Source organism: Lissotriton helveticus, chromosome 1_1, assembly GCF_964261635.1.
Source record: "Lissotriton helveticus chromosome 1_1, aLisHel1.1, whole genome shotgun sequence".
Taxonomy (NCBI): domain Eukaryota; kingdom Metazoa; phylum Chordata; class Amphibia; order Caudata; family Salamandridae; genus Lissotriton; species Lissotriton helveticus.
The window spans coordinates 1,277,810,686-1,277,833,641 of NC_136057.1; the positions used below are offsets into that span (position 1 = coordinate 1,277,810,686).

At 42.8% G+C, this 22,956-nt stretch overlaps 1 protein-coding gene across 2 annotated transcripts in view; it reads left to right on the forward strand.

Moving 5' to 3' along the window:
* The first annotated feature begins 1,074 nt into the window (after window positions 1-1,074).
* The window catches only part of LOC144822725 (uncharacterized), a 70,120-nt gene continuing 48,238 nt past the window's right edge, over window positions 1,075-22,956 (forward strand). Inside the window, exon 1 of one of the 2 annotated variants that reach the window (XM_078680569.1) lies at window positions 1,075-1,223. The gene's annotated coding sequence lies outside the window, so the exon portion shown is untranslated. Of the gene's footprint in view, window positions 1,224-12,688; window positions 12,921-22,956 lie in introns of those variants that run through there. The other variant, XM_078680561.1, reaches the window with a different exon arrangement.

The window sequence follows — 22,956 nt, forward strand, 5'->3', positions numbered from 1 at the left end:
AAGAACAAGAGATGCAACAAAAACTTTGGGCAGCGAAAAATCCAACTTTATTGGAAGCAATTGCTATGCTAAAATTGTCCTGGAATCTGACAAATGTATGGAAGAAATGCGTGCACTTGAATTAACCCCTTGGGCGCGATCGCGATTCTGCGCCTGTGCAGCGCTTTTAATGAGTGGGCGGGTTCTAATGCCCCCCAGCCATCATCAGCACATGCCCACCGTGGTGCATGACGGCCGGGGGCCGTCATCAGCATGGAAGGGTTTAAAGAAGGAGGACACAGTCAACCTAGTCAACAAGCATGATAAGACTGATAGGGATTCTTCTTCGGCCTGTGACACCAAATCTACTGATGTTAGACCTAAATTTTCCACCTTTAAGAATAAACCAAAAGGAACTTTCTATGATAGTAAAAGCAAATTTGTTGGATGCTATCGCTGTGGGAGTATGACTCATGCTGCGGATTTTTATGGTTGTTTTGCTCGTGATAAGATGTGGAAGAAATGTGGGAAAAAGGGTCACATCAATAAAGTGTGTAGAAATCCATCTATAAATAGAGTTGCTTTTGTTGATGATGACGTTGTTTCCCCTGATATTGCTCTTTGTATTGATGATAATTCCTCTACTTTTCTTCAAAGACCTAAAGCTGTCCTTGTTTTGAATGGCGTTTCGATGACACTCTTAGTAGATCCTGGTTCTATGTTCACCATCATTCCCTTTCGCATGTTTAAAGACTGTTGGCCAGATATGCCACTCATAGAGAGTGACATCAAGCCGAAGGGGTATGGAGGTGAAATTATTAATATATGGGGTGTGATAGAGAATTCTTTTGAATTCAAAGGTAGGTCTGCGTCAGGTAAGGTATATATTTCTGTAGATGGTCCAGCTATTTTGGGTTAAATACAACAGCATGACTTACATATTATTTTGGATCCTAGATCTGATGATAAAGTTCTAGTCGTTGATGACTTTTCTGATGTTATTGCTGTCCTAGCAAAATTCAATGATATTTTTCGCTTGAATCTAGGTAAGCTGGTGGGGTATGTTCATGAAATTAAATTGAAAACTAATGTCACGCCTGTCAAGCATCCACTTAGGAGAATTCCTATTGCCATACGGAAAGAAGTTAAGGAAATGCTTGAGGATATGCAAAAAAAAGACATAATTGAATCTGCAGAAGCCTCTGAGTGGCTTTCTCCAGTGGTGGTCACACAGAAAAAGGATGGTAAGCTTCGTTTTTGTGTTGACCTCAGGTCTCTCAACCAGAACATCATTGTTGATAAATTCCCTCTCCCAAATATTTCAGAAATGGTACTCTTGGTGGACAAGGCAAAATTCTTTAGTAAACTTGACCTCAGGTCAGCCTACCATCAAGTAGTACTACACCCTGATTCACGTAAACTTACTGCATTTCTGACTAATGAGGGAGTTTTTCAATTTAAAAGGTTACCTTTTGGGCTGGCCTCTGCGGCCAGCGTCTTTCAACGCATGATGTATTCTTTGCTAAAGGGTTTGAAACATGTTCACTATTTCCACGATGATATTCTTGTTACTGGTATTGATGAATCTGAACATAATGCCAATTTGGCTAAAGTTTTGCATATTTTACTAAATGCTGGTCTTACCTTGAGAAAGGATAAGTGCAAATTTCTATTGACTGAGATAGATTATTTGGGATATACTATCTCTCAATCAGGAGTCAAACCCAAAGAAGACGTGTTAAAGGCAATTAGGTGTGTGCCTATTCCTTCAAATAAGGACCAATTAAAATCATTTCTGGGGTTAGTTGAATATTACTCCAAGTTTATTTCTAATTTTGCACATAAGACTGAAGCTTTACGTTTACTACTTAGGAAAGGTGTACAATTCACTTGGGAAGCTCAACAAACAGAAGCTATTGAAAAAGTTAAACATGAAATTGTCAATGCAGGCATACTAACTACTTTTGAACCAGGTAAAGACACTTATATTACTGTCGATGCAAGTGCTTATGGAATTGGTGCTATTCTTTCACAAAGAAAAATGGTGTCGAACGAAAAAACGGTTGCTTTCGCTTCTCATATGCTCAGTAGCTCGGATCGTAACTATGCTGTTATTGAGCGGGAAGCTTTAGCTGCTGTATGGGGAGTTTCTCATTTTCGTACGTATGTGTGGGGAACACAATTCTCTTTAAGAACTGATCACAAACCTCTCAAAAGGAATTTATCTGCAGGAGGAGCCAATAATGGTTCTCCTCGACTTATGAGGTTTGCTGCCAGGTTGCAAGAATATACGTTTAAAATAGAACACATTTCTGGGTGGAAAAATATACAGGCAGATTGCTTATCTCGGTTGCCCATTCAGTTGGATATTTTTGATGATCTTGAGGAAGAAAGTGTATGTTTGGTAACGAGTTTTGAAATGTGTGTTCAGATAGATTTAAATCCATTTCCAAAGATGAGTGGCATCAGGCAGTTATTGAAGACTCAGATTTTGTCGATTTAATTAATGCCATACGACAAGGTTGGAAGCGTGAGGGTGAAGTAAAACCGTCCTTACATAGTTTTGTCAAATTGCAAGAGGAACTCAGTGTTGGGAGTTCAAACGACTTAGTGATGAGGGGTGAAATATTTGTTCCACCAAATTCTCTCAGGAAAAAACTTTTCTTTCTGGCTCATGAGGGCCATCTTGGACAAACCATGACCATTAAACGTCTCAAGGTCAACTTTTGGTGGCCTGGGATGGATGATGATGTTCAAGTATGGGTTGAGAATTGTTCTCTCTGTAAGGAAAGTGAGAAAAGGCTGAAGATTGATTCACAAACTCAAGGTTCCATTTCTTTTAGTGCAGATTTACCTTGGGAAAAAGTTTGTTTGGATGTTATTGGTCCGATGGATTTTCTTTGTGCTGAGTGTCATTTTGCTATGGTCTTAGTGGATGTGTGTTCACTTTGGGTGTATGTAGAATTCATGAGAAATACAACTACTGACAGTGTTATTAAACAACTTAGGTCTATTTTTTTTAAAGAAAGCTTTCCACGGGTGCTTGTCACAGATAAGGGTATCCAATTAACCTCCTTGGCTATGCGCAACTTTCTTGCAAATCATGGTATCAGACACATGTGTACTTCCTTATATAATCCACAAGGGAACGGTATTGTGGAACGAATGAATAGGATGGTGAAAGGGTCCATTCAATTATCTATTCAAGGTCGGTGTGATGTTCAAAGAGCTGTGGAGGATATAATTTGGTCTTACAATACCACTGTCCATAGTGTTACCAATGCTATTTCTTTCGAGATGATGCAAGGTAGGGTTCCTAAAACTAAACGAATTCCTCATTGGTTGAATGAAAAGAATGAAAAAAAATGTTTCTTTATCTAATGGGACTCTTTCTGGTAAGTTGGGAAGAGTAGAAGTAGGAGATTTGGTCAAAATAAAGTTAGGTAGAAGAGAACATGGAATAAATAAATTTTCAGATCCTTTGAGAGTTAAAGAGGTTCATAAATGGCATGTAGAGTTAGAAAATGGTCAATGTTGGAACTTCAGGAGAATTGCTCTTTATTCAAAGAATATTGAAGACACAGGTACGAAAGAAGGTTCTATTAAAAAAACTTTTCCTTACAAAGAAACTCAACAGTTTGAACAAGTAAAACCTGTACGTCAGTGTCGTCTTCCAAAGTAATTTGATAATTTTGTTATGTATTGATTTTCTCTTACTTTAAGAAAAAATATGGGAAGGAATGTGATGGAATGTACATGTTCATTTATTTTAGAATGTAGTTTTCTTTTGCTGTTTCATTTTAATCGTTGCACTTTGTTTTTCCATTTCTTATGTGCTTTGTATATCTTTTGTTTTCTGTAAGAAAAGAAGATATGTTATGGTGTTTGCTGCTCTCTGTCCTCGCGCCTGCATGAGAATCTGTACTGTCATCCATGGAACTTCATACGTTCCAGATTCTCTTGTTATTCTGAGGCTGGCGGTTGCCGAGGCCGGAGAGTAAGAGCTCTTCCAGCTATTTAAATTTTAATAAAGCCTTCATCCTTATTAAACTAAAGTATCCGGTTGTCACCTACTTGAACAGGTAGCATCAGCGAGGAACCAGACATTGTACAGCAGAAACACTCCCCCTCAAACTCAACATCCTCAGTGTAGTTTCCATACCAGGTTGTCCGAATAGAACACCTCTAACCCGTCCAGTAGCCATAGAATCTTTATAGTGAACCTGCCCATGTATGACATCAATAAAGGCACAGAGAATGCGGATTCTCTGACTAATAAAGCCATTAATTGGATACGGTATATAAGGGGATGCCGGTCAGTGATAAGGGACGACATCGTTAAGGCTTGCAGGCTTACCTTTCCAGCCCACCAGTAAGACTGTATTGAGCTTACCCTGACCAGGGCAGATCTAGCTGAAAACCTTTTAGCTCTAGAGTTTCGAACCAGTTCCCCAGAACTGTCATCGATTCTGTTCAGATGATCTCCTCCGAGTAGCCAGATTACCCATTTCCCCAGGCAGTTGCTCACCAGCCAGCCGGGAAGCTCCACTTTGGACACTAATGATTGATTCAAGAGTGCTGCTCCAAAAGCAACAAGAATCCCCTATATCCATCTCCACCATCAGGGGTAGTCCTCCCAGTACCAAGCTGTTTAAACAGGACCGGCCCGATCTCTAAAGACCACATCTGCAGCTCCATCTTTGATAGATAGCCCAATGGAGGTGGGCTGTATATCTTCCATTAGGTCTAGTGGGCCATCGTCACCTTGCCCAACTCCCTCAAGGGATTCCCTGCTGTCCTGGAACATCGCAGGGTTGATTTCAAAGACAACTTCTCCCGAGTGGTATGCCTTTATTGAGTGCTATGACATCGGCCTCTTTCAGGAAATCTGGGCAGAGGTTCCCCTCTTCTGCCCAGTCTATTAAAATTATTACATCCCAGCCATTAGAGGAGCAAAAGGGCGTCCATCAGGATATTGACAATTTGGGTACGGCAGGAATTAGGCTCTAACATCCAGGTGCTCTTGACCCAGATTAGATTAACAATGGGCTCACAAGGGAACATAGACATTTATAATGTCTACGTGAGAGAAACTAGAGGGAAGTCTGAAGTTTTAGCAGCTCTCGACGATCTTCTTGACCTAATTTCAGAAGAATACAATGTCCTAGTCGCGGGCGACTTTAACTCGTTGTTTGAGCTCCTTGTAATCTAGGAGTGTTATTTTGCAGAAGAGGAAGATACCAAGTGGGGCATCCCAAAATTGGAGCTTGAACCGATAAAAGAGTGGACAGATGTGGCCATCCAAATGAATTCTCTCTGTCTGGAAAAGGGTATGCAGGCAGCAAACAGAAGATCGCCATCAGACAGACTAGGGGCTAACACATTTAACAACAGGCATAGTGCTAGTCGAATAGATTTCATAGTAATTAACTTGAAAATATGGCATGCCCTCGGAGATAAGATCGTCAGGGACCGGCTTGAAAGTGATCATAACCCCCTGTGTGTGATCCTGGAATTAACAAGACATAAGGTTCTCATGCAATATCGTCCCCACCAATGATATGAGACGCTTAAAATGGGTGAAGATACTAGAGATGCCCAAACTCCTAGCTAGTATCATGGAGGATATGGACTGTGCCTCAACAGAGCTTGAAGCTAGTGCAGCAAACATAGCGGCTCCCGAGCTTTTCATCTATATCCATTACACATTCTTTGCCCTTTTGCGTACATACTTTATCAAGCAGGGCAAGCCCAAAAAGGCTATAAACCGGAAAGCCGGACATTGGTTTAACAAGGAATATAGAGTGGCACGTGTAGCACTAGGGCTAGCTATCAAAACAGGTGATCCAGTAGCAGTGCAAGCAGCTCTGCATAACTATAGGAGTACCCAGATGAAGGCCAAGAAAATCTGGGATGACAAAAGATTGCAGGGCCTTAGAGAGGCTTGCGCCTCGAGAAACCCCAAGCACTTTTTGAATATAATAAAATGGGACTGAGGAGGGCAGCCCCAACAGCCACAAAATCATATATCACAGGAAGATTGGGTTAATCATTTTAAACCCCAATATGCCCTGGGTTTATCTGAGGAAGTTTTGTGCGAGATTACTCATTCTTTTTATTTAGACGAGGTCTTTAGCAGGGCTGACGTCAATGTAGCACTCAGATCACTATCTGTCTGGAAAGCATCTGGCCCAGACGGTATCCGTGGGAAAGTATTCCTTCATGATAAGGCAAGATGGTGCCAGTATTCTCCTGTTGGCTAATGCTATTGGAACACAAGAAAACCTCTTTCGTACACTTTAAACCGCAGCGCCAGCTTGCTGGAGAACTATAGTAGGGGTGGAAAACAGATGCAATTGAAAAGATAGAGATCCAAGTCCTCGAGGCACACATTAAAACCACCATTTCCACCACTACAATTTTCAAAAAACAGAAGAACGAGTCGGACAAAAACAATAAAGATTTTTTTGATCATATCTTACAAGTAAAGATTGACAAATTCAAGAAAGACCTGGCAAAGTTTAAACTAGAAGTGGTATACCCATACACTAGTGATTCTTACAAAGCACCAGAATACAAAAGTAATGGGAGGAAGAATGGCTCAAACTATTCAGGTTCAGGGACGGACTCTGATAGTGATCAGGGCACCAACAATCCTACACCGTCAGGGAGTAGAGGGCGAGGGAGGTCGCGTGGGTTCCAAAACCACAGTGGGTTCCAACCAGGACCAGTCCCCCCTTGGTGGCAACCATCTCCATGGGGCCCGACGCCTCCTTTTCCTTACCAGTTTCAGCCACCGATGGGCCAGTACCCTGGGTACCAAAACTTGAATAACCAGTCTTTTTTAGGGTTTGGCCCCAGGAGGTCAAGAGGCCGCAGAAGGGGAAACTTACCCCCACCACCCCAACAAGTACACTGGGAAGACACAACTGGACCACACACGGGCACTCGCAGTCAGACGGCCAGGACTGTGCCTCAGACTTGAATGCACCTGTGGAGAACTTAGTTGTGAATCTGAGCAGTCGCGTCTTGACTGACAGTGAGGAGCAAGTCCTTAACAAGGGCCTAGGGTTTGTTCTTTCTGACAGAGGCGATCCGTTCAGAACACAAACTGAATTAGCGCAATTTTTTCGGAAGTTGAGGCTACATTATTTTTTCAGGGACAAAATTTCTGAGACTGTTGACAAAAACACAGGGTTGAGGCCAAAATCTACCTTTTTACCCCCTATCCATGCTGTTCCGCCACATGTGGCTACTTTTGAAAGGGCAGTAAAAGAGGATATTGAAGCCATTTGGACAGATGGTTCTACCAATGGTTATTCTAACATGTCGAGGGTAGACCAGCAGGCCGTACAAACCTTGATGCGTGACCCCTCGATAGTTATAAAATCTGCCGACAAGGGCGGTGCCATAGTGCTACAGGACACCGAGATATACAGAGCAGAGTGTCAGCGCCAGTTGAGTGCTGAGAGCTCCTACAGACTATTGACCATTGACCCTACTAAAAGACTGAAGAATGAAATCCGTTTATTAACGGAGGAAGCCTTAGCAGAAGGCTGGATTACACCACATGAGTCCCAATTTTTACAGGTAGAACACCCTGTTATCCCCTACTTCTACACCCTACCTAAAGTTCACAAGGAACAAAGACCACCGCCAGGTAGACCGATTATCTCAGGGCAGGGCTCTGTTTTGGAGCCGTTATCAGAATTTGTGGATTTTTTCTTGAGGCCGATAGTGTTGACCATGCCCTCCTATTTGAAGGACACCAAAGATGTCTTGCGCCTATTGCCAGGTATTGACTTCAATCAAGAGACCGACATCCTTGTGTCCATGGATGTTGTGTCTCTATACACTTCCATCCCCCAGGATGACACCTTGAACGCCATTTGTTCCATCCTGAATTCTGCCACTTTGGATACCATTACACCGGTTCCCTTTATAATGGCGCTAGCTAGAATGGCGATGAAAGAGAACTATTTTAGATACGAAGAGAATCTGTACCTACAAATCTCCGGGACAAGTATGGGCAGCATTTTTGCGCCGAGCTTGGCTAATTTATATGTTCATACTTTTGAACAACAGGAGATATTAACATCTGAGAATCCCTTTTTATCATCCATTGTTTGTTACAAACGCTATATCGATGATATTTTCATGGTATGGCGGGGGAATGCAGAGTCCCTTGTGAGCTTTCATGAATGGCTTAATAGCCGGAACAGGTTCCTGCAATTCACCATTGAGACGAACAAGGAGAGGATCACTTTTTTGGATCTTTCAATTTTTTCTACATCTGAGGGCCTACACAGTGAACTTTTCCGGAAGCCGATGGCGAGAAATTCTCTTTTACTGTTCGAGAGTCAGCATCCTAGGTCCTTGCGTGAGAACCTTCCATACGGACAGTTCCTCCGGGTTCGCAGGAACTGCTCCACGCAAGAGACCTACAGGAAACATGCTGATAATCTCTGTCGACAACTGCAGGTTCGACATTACCCTACCAATCTGGTTAAGCGCTCATTAAAACGAGCAAGTAATAACAACCGCGAAGCCCTCTTGGAGATACCGGTGGAGAAGTCACCTTTAACTAGAATTACTTTTGTCAGCACTTTTAATGAGAAATCTAATCAAGTGCAGAAAATTGTCAGACGCCATTGGCGCATTCTTAACAGCACTACAGATAAGATCGAACCCCCATTGTTTGCCTTCAAGCGCTCCAAAAATTTAAAAGATTGTTTGATACACACCCGGCCACGTGAAGCACGGCGCGAGTCTAATGACACTCTATGGCAATTACCACCTGTAGAGGGGCACCACCCATGTGGGGGTTGCTCTATGTGCGGGTTGACACAGAAGACGAGCCAGATTGATATAGGTACTGGGCGCCCGTGGATTCTAAAACATTTTTCCAACTGTAACAGCTGCAATGTTATATACATTCTCACGTGCCCGTGCAACAAAAGGTATGTGGGTATGACAACCCGTAAAGTACGCACCCGCATGCTTGAACATAAAAGTTCTTTCAAATGCAAGAAAACTGTGTCCAAGCTGACCAAACATTTTTTGGAGTTCAATCACAAAGAGGACGAATTTAGTTGGGTTGTCCTAGAGAAACCATTCATACCCAACCATGTTACGAACCCTACACGTTTTCTTTATTTAAAGGAACAAAAATGGATTTATTTATTACGTTTAGAGAGCCAGGGACTCAATGATGATATCCCGTGGACCACTCTGTAAGGACTTGGAAGTATAGTCCATATAACACTAGACATAGTGTGCATCAGTTAAGAGGTTTGCAGGGATCTGTTAGCCAATAGATTTTGCATGGAGAAACTCTCTGTTTATACCCTGGGAGAGGTCGCCCTTAGCAAATTTTGACTAAATAGCCCCTATTGACAGTTCCACAATGCGGGCGATATCTGCATTTACATTGAGAGGCGCAGTGTCTCTTCAATATAATTTGAGAGTGCTGCACACAATGGGTAGGTAGGCCCATTTTGCTATGGGACTTAAATCCGTTGTGCATGTCGTACTTAGAAGTTTGGAGTAAGTCCTTGATGCCGAGAATGCTGTTTGTATTCGCTGAGAGCTTTGGAAGGCGGGCGAACTACAGAAGTGACGTGATTGACGTCATTCTGTAGTTCTGCAGTATCGCGCGACTTTACTAATCACCATTGCGCATGCGCGCAGCTATTGACACTATCACCGGTGATGCGCGCGGGGTAAACAGGCAATGGTGGTGCCGTTTCCCCAACGAAAGCGGTGAGTAACCGCAATTTGATAGGTAAGGAGGGTACACCTCCGCACACACACCCCCTATTGGGCGGGGCCCGGCGCCGGTTCTTAAAGACCGGTCCCTCTGCCGTTCGTTGCCTCCCCCTGTCTCAGCGTTCTGCTTGGGGCAACGACGGAGAGGTAAGGTTTATCCTTGTGGTGACTGAGTTCTATGCTAAGAGGCTTCCCTGGCAGGCTTTCTCTGATACTAGACTGTGTCTGACCAACTTACAGTGGATTAAGGGTTGCATGGACTTATGATTACTTGGAGTGTCCAGAACTCTTTGACCATTATACAGGTCATTAATTAAGAGTGGAGAGGAGTGTTATTGGGTAGAGCTAGTTTTTCTTGGGTTAGTTGTTGGAGAAAGTAGACTTAAGAATAGAGGCGTGATACAGTTGTGGGGAGGGATAATATGTGAAGCAGAGTAATACACTTCTGCAATGTTCTCTACTCCTGACGCCTCAGTTTTCCTTTTTAGAGCGTGGCCTCCCCTTTACCCCTGAGTCAGAGTCCAGGTGAGGTGAGGTCTACTCCCCGGCAGAATAGGGTGAGTGGTATTTTTCGACCTTTATGAAACAATGGAGGGTGTAGGATTTGAATATGGGATGTTTTTGATATATGGGGTGTTTGTGTTGTCCTTTTAGATCACTGTTTGGAACCTTCTGCACGGCGGAGTTTTGAACCCTAACGCTGTATCCTTTTGTTTGGTTACTACACGGGATCTGTAATATTTAAAGATATATTATTAGTTTGTCACTACGCAGTAGCAACGTTGTGAACAGGGCCCTGACGAAAACCTTGGGTCCTTCCCTGTGAGGTTGAAACATGTTGGCCTGATATGCAGTGATTTGTTCTCATACTGCATCCTTGCACTGTTCATGTTGTTTTTATTTAGGAAGAGGATTGTGTCTTAATAAACCTAATTTTCTGTCCTCTATTCTATTTTAAATTCACCACTTTTTTAGTTTTGCACTGCACTTAGACCCATCTTCGGTCTATCATAGGTCACTGAGTACTTGTGGGCATTGGCTCCGCTACACTACAGGGGACGTTTGTGTCTCAATGATCTAGAGACACCAGACCCCTGAGGATGACCATATGATAGAATCTGATCATACAAGTGTTTGATGGGAATCCTCTAAACCAAGCGGGTTTCTTTGTCACAATCACTCACACCTCTTCTTTTCAATTGCATCTGTTTTCCACCCCTACTATAGTTCTCCAGCAAGCTGGCGCTGCGGTTTAAAGTGTACGAAAGGTACCTTTTTCTAGACCCCTAGGTTTTCTTGTGTTCTAATCATTGTATTGGGGGTTCAACCTAGGTGTGGTCGTTAAACTCCCCTAAGACCCTTTTCTCCTGTCTTTGTAATAGGCTAATGCTATTGCCCAGGGTGCGCCAGTCCCAGACTAAGGAAAGGGGCCGATATCTCACCCAGTGAATGCTACATTGGACTTCCTCTTTGGTTTGTTTTTCAGAAAAATAAAATTATGAAAACCCAGGGGAGCCAGAGGAGGTACAGGGAAAAATGTGAAGTATGGATTGGGCTGTGATTAGCTTTCTATACCCCTGAGATTTGAAGTGGAGAAGTTAAGTGTGGGGTAAAGACATGCCTCGTTATCATTATTAATGCACTGAGGTAGTGAAAGAGTCACAGGAGCACTATATTAAAACCTCACCAAAGATAAAGTAAAGGCTGAAATGGTTACCTCACATTGGAGAATCATAAGTCTTCTGTTAAAATATGTGGGCAACTCGTAAAAATGGGCATCGATGTCCTAAGGCACCATGGACAATCTACTAATTCTCAAAGCACGCGCTCCATGCACACGCCATCACCAACCTTATCAGAGTCCTGTTGGAACATTTTCCTACTGGTGGCACTTTCCAGCTGTTTCTTAGGCGGTTCGAACAGTTCATGAAACCAGGGACAAAACACCTCGAAACTAGCTACCCGACAGGAAGTGGTTGAGGCATGGTACATCGGGGACTGGGCATGCGCACGATGCGAAACAGCAGCCATGCAACACGCAGGTGCAAGATGCGGGTCACTCTCACCTACAGCACTCGAGACCCCCCCTGTCTGCGCGAGCGTGGCAAAGAGGACACGGCTCCCTCGAATGTGCGTGGTAGAGGGAATAGATGTTTAGACGCCGCTCAAATTGAATTCAAAGAGTGGACAAGTATGTGTGTGTTCAGCATGGAATTTACGTGGGGAATGTTAATGAGTGGGTCAATGCCTGTTATCGGGATATGGTATTTCACCTCTGTTTGCTTTGATCTACTTTACCTCTCTGACTGAGTAAGCTTCGTTGAAAACTGTCCACACTCTGGCCACTTATTGCTACATTATTTCCTACTTGTATTGTGTACTCTTTTGCAACATGCACACGCTACTTTCCCTCTTGAAATGTATCGTTTGCTACCTCTTGTATTTTGTTTGCTTATGATACATGCACAATTGCCACCTTTGCCTTATGTAACGTAACGTGTGTTCTTGTGGTTTGAGTACCTGCCATTTAGTGCAGTATTATACCTCTGTTTGTACTTTGTACACTTTTGTAACATACACACGTCACTTTTTTTCCTCTTGTAACTTATCGTTTGCTACCTCTTAGTATTTTGTTTGCTCTTGATACATGCACAATTGTCACTATTGCCATATGTAACGTAACGTTTGCTCTTGTAACATGCTGACTTGTCATTTTTCCTCGTGTTTCACTACTGTTCCTATTGTGAAGCGCTCTGACACCTTCGGGTAATGTCCGCGCTATAAAAAAACGCATTAAATAAAAATAAAATTAAAAAACTTTGCGTCTGTTCAAGAAAAGAGCTCTGTCCGTCAGTTCTGTTTTTGAATGGATTATTGTGTGCTTTCTGCGCATGGTTTGCAGATTAGTGTGTACTCTCTGAGCATGCTCTGTCGCCTCCTTGCCCGCCTCAGCCTGCTTGCTCGCCGAAGCCTTTTGCTTTGAATCTGAGGGTACTGCGAAAAGTTTGGTCATTTTCACCCAGGTGCAGATGTCCTCGGTTTGTTTATGTGGAACTGGTTCTGTTTGTGTTCGGACCCCCTCTTTACTGTTTCCTGGAAAGCGACGTTGAGAACTCCACATCCACAATTGGAAAACACACAACTGTTTTTCCCCCAAAAAAGATTCATATCTGGTGAGTAACTATTGGGCGATTGCTTAAATCTGATGGCAAATGTTAGCTCCTTTGTTGGGTGCAGTGTTTTTTAAAGCTCAGCTCTCAACAGAGACCACGCTGTTGAGAGATTTCAAGAGCCCGTGATATTTACTTTGCATTCGAAGTGTATACATGCAGGTGTGTTCTTAGTTTTGGATTTGTAGGCTAGTTTACTTACTCTTGTTATTTTAATACAATAACCGATACATAGGTTACGTATTTAACATTCTGTAGCTCCGTGTCTCATTTGCTGTATTTCTGGAAGAGTGGCAAAGGCTCCAAATGAGTACTACGTTGATGTTAGCAGAAATATGAGAACTTCTTTCTTGTCATTAAGAGAAAGAAGGCTAGTCCAAAACATCTTGTATTGCAGCAGAATGCGAGAGTTCATTCAAGTTAGTTCATGTATAAGAAAATTAGCAATTTTCCTTAATGATGTGTGAATAAAGTATATTGAAACAAAAGTGAGCTTCTGATAAAACTTGGATCATTAATTAGTTCGAGAACTGTGAATGCTGAATTTAAAAAAATGCATAACATTATAAAAACTAATTTTAGAATGAAACTAGAAAACTTGGATTCTCCAGTTGCAATAAATTAAAATTGATATAATTAATCACAGTAAAAGGATAAAATCATTTAAGAGCATATGAGCAGCAAACCCAGAATAGAATACAACTCTAACAAAATAAGTAAAATTAATGAATATAGTTTAAAATAACAGTCCTGCGGCAATGACAGTAGTCCGAGTATTCAAGTCCTTTTCTGCCTGACGGCAGTGAAACCATGTTAAATAAATTCTCAACGCGTGCCAAATACATGGGGACAATGATAGATAGTCATGCAAAATTACAGCGCATCATTGCTGCTGGAGACCCCATTCAGTCTAAACATTGGTTTTAATAAGGTGTGGCTTGCAGTTAAATACCCTGGGCAACAACATAGCAGTTGAATCATGGACTCTCTTCTAAACTAGCAGAATCTACAAATTCTACTGCTGGATGTTGCTTCCCTCTCTGGCTGAAACTCGTTGATTGAAAGGCCATGCCATGAGCTGTGCTTTAAGGATGCTGTGCCTGGTCTCCTTGCTTAGTGCTGACTTTAAATACAGTTGCGATCTCTTTTCCCCATATGATTTTGTAATTGGGGCTTCATATGTGATGGTATGTACAGTTGCTAGGTCAAACCTCCTCTGAACGTGTGCAATGGGTTTCCTCAAGATTGCCTTTATACTTGGGCAAGGAACAATAGGGGCCATGGGCTTAACTGCAATAACGTGTAACTCCAGAAGCCTTTCTAAAATATAAAGACCATGGGTCGGTTGAAAGTGGTAGAAATCACTTGAGGTGCTGTTTTAAGGTATCTGGTTTGTCTTGTTGTATGACGTAGTTGTGCTTAAGGAAGGTGGCCTTACATTTAAGATCCTGCCCATTCAGGTCAAATTCTAGTAGAGGTAGCTAGTGGCGAGTGCATTTTGGAAGGTGGAACAACCACCTGAAGGCATTGCACTGAGACTTATCCAGTATTGGAGCGAATACCCCTGGATAAGCATGTTGGCCATAAGAAAGGTTTGGTAACAACTTTGCCTGCGTGACTTGTGATGGTATATTGTGCATGAGGCAAATGTGAATGCTTGGCCTGATGTGTTTAAGATGTACACCTGGTTTGTCTGTATCCATAAACTAGATTCCAAGATAATTATACTTGGATGTTTGGGAAATTGTTTGATTGCCCAGCCCCTATCTCAGACTTCTCTTCTTGTTATAGCTGCCAAACGTAATTACTTTTTTTTATCCGAATTAGCCACCAACTTGTTTTCAGTATTGTAGCTATGAAGCTCATTAAGAGCATGCTGCAGGTCCACTCTTGTGTGATCCAGAATGGGCAAATCATCAACTTATTGGATAATTGAAAACCTGACCAGGACGATCTTTGGTGGAATTGTGTTTGCCTCAGCCATAGAGCACCCTGTGTCTGCGGTGTAAAGATTACACAACATAGGGGCTAGAAAATACCCTTGCTTTTGGCCCTGTGTAGTTGAAATGTGCTTAGTGGCAGAGTTATCTGTGCCAGTCTTAACATGGATCCATGCGTCTGAGAACAGTGGGATGATTCCAGATACGCCCCATTCTGCTAACTTTTCCCTGAGGTTATTGTGGTCCGCACTGTTCAATGCTGTGGAATAGTCCACAAAACACACAAATAGAGGTGGCCGAGACACAAGGGAAGCGTTGTAGGCTAAATATGTCAAGGCAACAATATTGTCAATGGTGGAGGAATGTAGTGTAAATCCAGTTTAATAAAGCAGTATAATAATTGCTTTAGCCACCCATGCCTCAAGGTTTTGGAGTAAGATTTTTGCGTGGATTTTAGCCTCTACATCCAGTAGTGCAATTAACCAATCCTTTCCTGAGATAGCATTCCTCACCATTTTGTGGATTGGATGGAGGATGGATCCCTTCCAGGATTGTAGAACCTCTGCCGATTTAAAGCAGTCCGCATACAAGGGGGTTAGCAAATCGTCCCAGAAGTCGATATCTGACTTGAAAAGTGCACTCGGTAGGCCATTAGGAACTGGGGGTCCCGTTGGTTCTCATGGACTTGATGACTTTGTAAACAGAATCCCGAATGAATACCAAAGAACCTTGTTTCCTCTTCTTCAGTACCTAGTTATAGTTCCTGCCTCGTGAAGGCGTTTGCTCTGGCAAACTGAAGAGTCAGAATCTGTATATAGCTTCTATACATGTTCTACCCATTTCATAGTTGGTATGCCGTTCTCTCTGACAGTAGATTTATTGTATTGATGTAAAGCCAGAACTTATCTTGATTATTGCGAGACAGGAGGGACCATAAATGTATTCATTCCGATTCCACATATTTTGCCTTTGACTTCCTCAGCAGAGTGCTATTGGCTTTCCTTTTGGTACTCAGCTGCCGAAAAGCACTCTGGTTGTTTTATCCTTATTATATCTTCTGGAAGCAGCATTCAGGGCAGATTTTCTTAAGGTTAATTCAGTCATTTACCATGGCGTTCTTAGATCCAGGTTTAAAAAATTTTTTTTTTAACTGTTTCTATTTGCAACAAAATTGCATCGGTGCATAGCATTATACAATCGTATTTCGCTGCCTCTGGAAGGCACCCACTCCTCTATATAATACATCACTAAACCAGGATAGTAATTGCAATGATAAGATTAATTGATAGGGCCAAACGGACACAGTCGTTTTAGCTTGACAGTGGGGAGGACTCAACTTCATCTGCGAACTGGGCCATCAGTGTTTGTCTCTCATGTCGCAGTTCTATAGGAGGGGCGATGCAGAGGTCCCCTCTATATTTGTTCCACTTTCCCCATTTATGATCCTATTTCCTGGGGCATCCACGTCCCTTGAATACGGATCCAGGTTTCTTAGTGATTGATGGATGATGGTGACTTTGGCACTCTAAGCTGCAAAATGCTAAGTCTGTGATTAAATCCCAGTCGCATTGCAGTTTCCCAGAACTGACGATTGTTGTCATTTGCTTTTTCCAGATGTTGAATAGATCCATAGTTGTCTTTCCCCACTTTAGTTGTCTTACCAGTGTGGTTTGTTCCACTCTTGTGGACACGCCTAATGTATTTAGTTGTTTGCATGTGGGGAGCTCCATGCCAAACTCTATTAAAGCTGGATAGTGATCTTTCTGTGCGTTCCGTTAAGATGATGGATTTGCATTTGGTTGGTAGTAACGCACTTACAAAGGTGTAATATGGTGTAGGAATGCCTCTTAATGAGTGTATTGGTGTACTGGCAATTTTATTACTGGTTTGGTTGGAACGCAAGGTCGTACGTTAGTGGATTTTTAACCAGGTTTGTATGTGCCCCGCTGAGTAAGGCCTATGGTTATGGTACAATACCACTATTCCATCTACATTATGAATAATAAAATCTCCTGTTATCACAATCTCATGGGTAGGGAATCTGCAGGCTAAGTTGGTAAGCCTGCACAACAGAAGAATGAAATTGTGGCGTTTCTACTGCTTGTGTGCGTGTTTAAGAAGATGTGAATTAACCTAATTTGTTTAACCCTCTTGTTAAGTTTGCACTCCTTAATTGTGGCTGCCAGAATTGATGGCAATCCATGTCCACTATGATGTCAAGATTAGCAGTTGTAGCTATGTAAATTGCGAGACCACCTGATGGATGTCCGAAGTGATTCGTTTTAGAAGGCAGTTTGTGTGGACTGTAAAAGCTTGCAATCAGGACTTGTGACAACGCCCATGTTTCCTGCAAGCAGAGATCGGCCTCCTTGATAAATTTCGGTACCTCATCCTTAGTTAGCATCTGCCTTAGGCCTGCTACATTCCAGGAAATCATGGTGAGGTTTGACTTGCTCAGAGCAGTCCCCGAATGCAAGCATTTTATTGAAGAACTAGGAACAGTTGTTAGGCTTGGCTGATAGTGACGCTGCAATCTAACCCCAATCCGTGTCTTTCTTTGTGTTTGAGTAGGTTTGGACTGTGCATTTAACTCGTAGTCTCTTATTCAGCCTCACTTGGATCCTAAGCTTGCTCAGTGGTTTGAGGTGCCATTAGTCCCCCCTTAAAATGCTTGAAATCGGATTACGTTTAGATGAACAGCAATTACTATTCAAGATTGGGTGGTATTTTTCTGGTTCCATAGATTAATGTCAATGTCCCATTGTGCAAGCGTATGTGTTAGATCTGGGGGTCTCTAGTTGGCAGAGGTAGGTACCAATGTCCAAATAGAGACCCTTGCTTCTAGTCAGGGTAAGGGGGATACACTCTTTGGATAACCCCTGCTCACCCCCTTGGTAGCTTGGCACGAGCAGACAGGCTTATCAAAGGCAATGTGTAAAGTATTTGTACCAACACTCACAGTAACGCAGTGAAAACACCACAAATGGACTCCACACCAGTTTTAGAAAAAATAAAGTATCTTTATCTAAACTACACAAGACCAAAATGACAAAAATCCAACATACACAGTTCAAGAATATGATTTTAAAAGAGTTCTAGGCTTTACGTCAAAATAATCCACAGTTGCGTCACTTTTAGCCCAAAGTACCTGTAGATGCGACAAAAGTTCCTAGCGGCAACTGCAGAGTCGAAAAACAATCGATGCGTCACTCCTGAGACCCTGAGGAGGCGATGCGACAACCTCGCTGCATGCAGCGGGCGTGTTGCGACGAATCCGATCTGTATGGGGAGCGAAGTGATACCTTGTGTGGATTCCGGGTGCAGGTTCTCCGGTAGAAGCGTCTCGCACAGGCACGATGCGACTATCTTCGGGACGGCAACGATCTTCGGTGCAGCGGCGATGCGTGGCACAGCTTTGATCCTCTTCTGCCGCGGCCCATCGATGCGTTGGCACTGGACTCTGCGACGATATTTGCAGCAACAGGAATCTTCCCGCAATGGGATGATGCACTCCACAAGCAAAGAATGCGTCGGTTCTTACCGCGGCAACAGGCGCTGCGACAATCTTCGCGGCGCTGGGAGTTCTCTTGTACTGTCGACGATGCGCTCCGCAAGTGAGCGATGCGTGCAAATTGTAGATGATCTTCTTTTCCAGCTCCCCAAACAGCAGGAAAAAACCTTTAGAGGCTCCACAAATGGTTCAAGCACTCTAGGCAGGTCATAACTCACACAGCAGAGTTCAGGGGGAAGCTGGGGGTGAAGTCCTTTTGTTCCTGGGACTTCTTAACAGAAGGTCAGATCTTCTCAGGCCCTTGGAGATGTCTTCAAGCAGGGGGCTCAGCAACAGCAAAGTCCTTCCCCTCTCCTTGGCAGAATAGCAACTGCAGGTCAGCCTACAACACACAGCAGGACAGTCCTTCCTCTTCAGTCTCCCAGCTTTTTTCCTTGGCAGAGGTTCCTTCTTGATTCCAGGATGATCTAAAGTCTTGGGGTCTGGGTCCCCTTTTTATACCAATATCCCCTTTGTTCTCTGAAGGCAGAGAGGCCTTTGCCTAGTCCAAATCAGTTCTGGCCAGTCCTGGAGCACTCTGTTTACATGACTCCTTTTTAGGGCTCGCCTGCTGTGCGCATGCGCATAGCTGGCGAAGCTCTATAGGGGCTTAAACAGCGTTTACCCAAGCACGATTCCACTGGCGATTTCTTGAAGTGCATGTGCTTTTTAGGTCATTGCGCAAGCGCAAGCCCTAAAAAGCGCGTGCACAATGCCACCAGCCGCCTGCCTGCCTGCCTCGCATTACCACATCAAAGGCAGCTTCTCAGCGTGCGCTCATCCCCTAATTATTCACGGCCGGCCGGCCGTACTTTCAGTTTCACGGCCGCCGGCCGTGTCTCCTTTTATGCTAACTCCCTCTGTACCTCTCCTTGCATCCTCCTCTTTACTTCGATTCCTGCCGTTTTCTCTCTTCTCCGGCTGTTTGCTTTGCTTCCTTGTTTTAGGACCCTTCAATCTCATTATTCTCTACCCTCAATTTCTATCACTTTAACATACCAGTGAAATTACTATACTATGCTATAGGCTTTCAGTCATGTTATTTCTCCATCTGCACGCATTAACACCACTTTAAGATGGCAAATATTTCTCTCTCGGGATAAGGAAGGCAGCACCTTTTTTCACCCTACACTTTCATTAATATGGCGGTAGCTACGGGTGTCTTCGTTTTACTAGCCTAACCTGCGTTGGAAGCACAACAGGTTGATTTTATCACTGCGGCATGCCATGCATTCGAGCGCCATGAGGTAAAGCCACTTACACCTAGCCTTTGTCTTGCAAACACGCTGTTTTCATAAACGTGTGAGAGTATGCATGAAATCCGAAACTTTGCCTGATCAAACGCTGACAGCGCCAATGAAGGCTTCACAATTTTAAAGCACACCTTGAGCATGGCATGAACACAGATATCGTCACAGCCTTGTATGAATGTTCAACATTTACATTGTTGTAGCTAGGTATGGACATTGATTTATTCACATATAACGCATGAATGTAAAGTCATCCTGCTAATTCAACGTGTGGCACACGTTATATTAACACTCGGTATATCCACGGGTTCGTTCTGTGCACAATTTCTTTTACCTTGATTAATCACTGCACATTCTCACGGAGGTGGCGCCGTATTCTTTTGAACCGTCCATAGTTTCCTATCAGCATGTCACCATATGGACATTTAAAGACACAGGGAGACTATTCCACCTTGCATGTAACGCATGATATATTATGGCAACAATATTCCCCTTTTTTGAATTTTGTTGTCTCACTCGCCCAATCTTGGTTTTGTTTTAGGAAAAACCCCTGACAAAGGGCGGTTATTTGCCCGAAATGCATTGGGGCCAATACACACTTGTTTAATTGATTATGGATTTATACTTTAAGGAAACTGTTGAATAACTCCTGAATTCAATGAGATTACATCCATACCGTTTACAATAAATGATGTGCTTGAACGTCTGAATTGGCATCAGGCAGTGCATTCAGAGGGACACTTCCCAATGGGGAGGCGCAACTGAATACATTACACAAGTTAACGTTCATTTATTTAATTTCATGTTAAGTGATTTCCCCATGATCACAGGCATTGATCCGATGACGAGAGTCAAATTTGGTTTTCCAGTTCTGAAGTGGGCAGCTCTGGCCATAGTGCCACATCCTGCTTCCCCCCTCTCACCTACTCCTTTTCCACTTGGCTTCCTGGCTGCTTTCTGATGCTTTCGCATCTAATGCAATAGGCGGGGACGGCTCTGCTGACTTCTTTTCACTCGCTCACCTTGCTCCCAATTAGCATCAGTTACATTACCCAAGTTCACATTCATTTAATTAATTTTAATTTAGTGTGATATGCCTAGGAGCACCAGCGACATTACGAATGCTCTGAGACCCCACGCTGGGTGTCCAATAAATGATACTGGAGATTCCCCATGACTGACTCCTCCATTCTTTGGAGACTTCTTCAATTCAGCTTTTACACTAGACCCCTCCTAGCTCTTGTCCTCGATAAGCTCTGGGTTTGTTATCTGCGAAAGTGTCAACCCCTGATATGCCCTCTGTATGCCTCCTGCAGTTATGTTGATGAGCAGTATGGCAAGATGATTAACTGCCTAAACTTCTGACCCCCGTAATCTTTAAAATAAACAGTGGCAATAAAAAAAAGTGGAAAACGGGCATCGGTGACAGCGTTAAAAAGTTAATGGGAGCTTAAATTTAAAAAGAAAATGCCCGGCAGGTGTGAAGAAAATCCATCAGGAACTGAAATTAAAAAAGAAAATACTTGTCTCCAGAGCAAAGACCAGCATTGGCATAGCCAATAGGTCTCGCCTTTGGGACCTTATACGTGTTTAACCATGCAACCGTTAATGTTATTGCACCAAGGATATTGTGCTGCATAACTAAATACTTATAAGGTCCCAAAAGCGAGACCTATTGGCTATGCCAATGCTTGTTTCCTTTGAGACAGAGGGGCATTGAGAGAGAGAGGGGCAGGGTCGTCAGCCGCCCAACAGTAAGTGGAGCCAGCATTGTGGAAGGCAGGCACAGCCCTATTCAGGCCCAAGTACTATCCCCTCCCACCACTCAAGATGCAGATGGAGCTATTCAGTCTAGTGCTGACTCACCCAGCCTCCTGGGGCCACCCCAGCCCCTGTCACTCACAAACCAGACAGTCAATTCACAAACAGGCAGCGGCACACAGAAAGGTTAGACAAATAAACATTGAGCTGTTCTAAGACAAAGTCTGCACGGGATGACGGACGCTGTTCACAAATCCTAATGTTCAAAAACACTCTACAACTGAACTGTAACATTTCGTCCGTTAATAGCAGCAACTTAGCTTCCATCTAAAGGAGTGTTTTTGACCCCACTAGCAATTTGCGTGTCGCGGATCTCGCATACAAGGTGTGTTTTTATGGGAAGACTTCAGACGATTTTAGCCTCATTACATCGCACAAATATAGTCCGTTGCATTGCCTTATTCAGATATATTCTCAACATTTAAGAACGTATCAGCGTACGTACAACCAAGATATTAGAGCCTACTTTATTTGCCTAATACCAGTGACATGACTATTACTGCCTATTAGAGGTGGTGGTAAAATTGATATTGTTCATACAAAAAGCATTAATATATCTTTTAACCAAAGTGAGTAAATATCAGTTGGTCTTGAAAAAGATGGGTAAATAATTCTTCCATCGATACGCGTTCATGCTCATCACAATACACAATCTGTGAAAGAGGCGGAGATCAATGAGTAGTCAATACCAATATCTTTGCCCAAAGTACTGGTGTAAAACAGATGTGTAACAAACTAATGACAAATTGAGCCTGTCTGTGCTATGTACTCTCTTTTTGCTTGTTTTATTATGTTTCCCAATGAATTGTGATTTATTAAGTGGTTATTTTTTTAATTGATGTGATTATTCTTATTTGTACAACACTATGTATTGTGCCTACCAAATATAGGGTTCCTCTTATCCCCTTTTTTAAATTTCATTTTAGAGATACCTGCTTTTATATTAATAAATCGATTTATATTCTTTGTACCTTTTATGTTTTATGATCTTTTGTGTGAATTACATGGTATAACCCTCTCAAGTGTGTATGTGATGGAATGGTGAATATGTATCAAGTTGAATGGAAAGTGTTGACTGATTGAATATTAGAGTTTGCTATTGAGTCCAAAGGATTCTATTCTCCTTCTCACTAGACAAGAAAACAGCCACTTTCTAAAAGTGCTGTTTTCAAACACAGGATGTAAAAAGCATCCTTCCTAAAAGATGGGTTATTAAATTCTGAGTTCAGGGATTCCGGACTTCAATTTTCTATCTTGCTCCTTTGGGAAGATATGCAGGTAAACATTATACACAGCATTCCCCATTCTAGCCTATGGGCAAGATAGCCTTTTAATAGTGAAAAACGAAAATGGCAGTATTTCACTATCAGGACATGTCACTCACACTAGTACATCTCCTACATTTCACATACACCGCACCCTGCCCAGGGGGGTTATTTGGCCTACCCTAGGGGTGTCTAATGTGCAAGAAAAGGGAA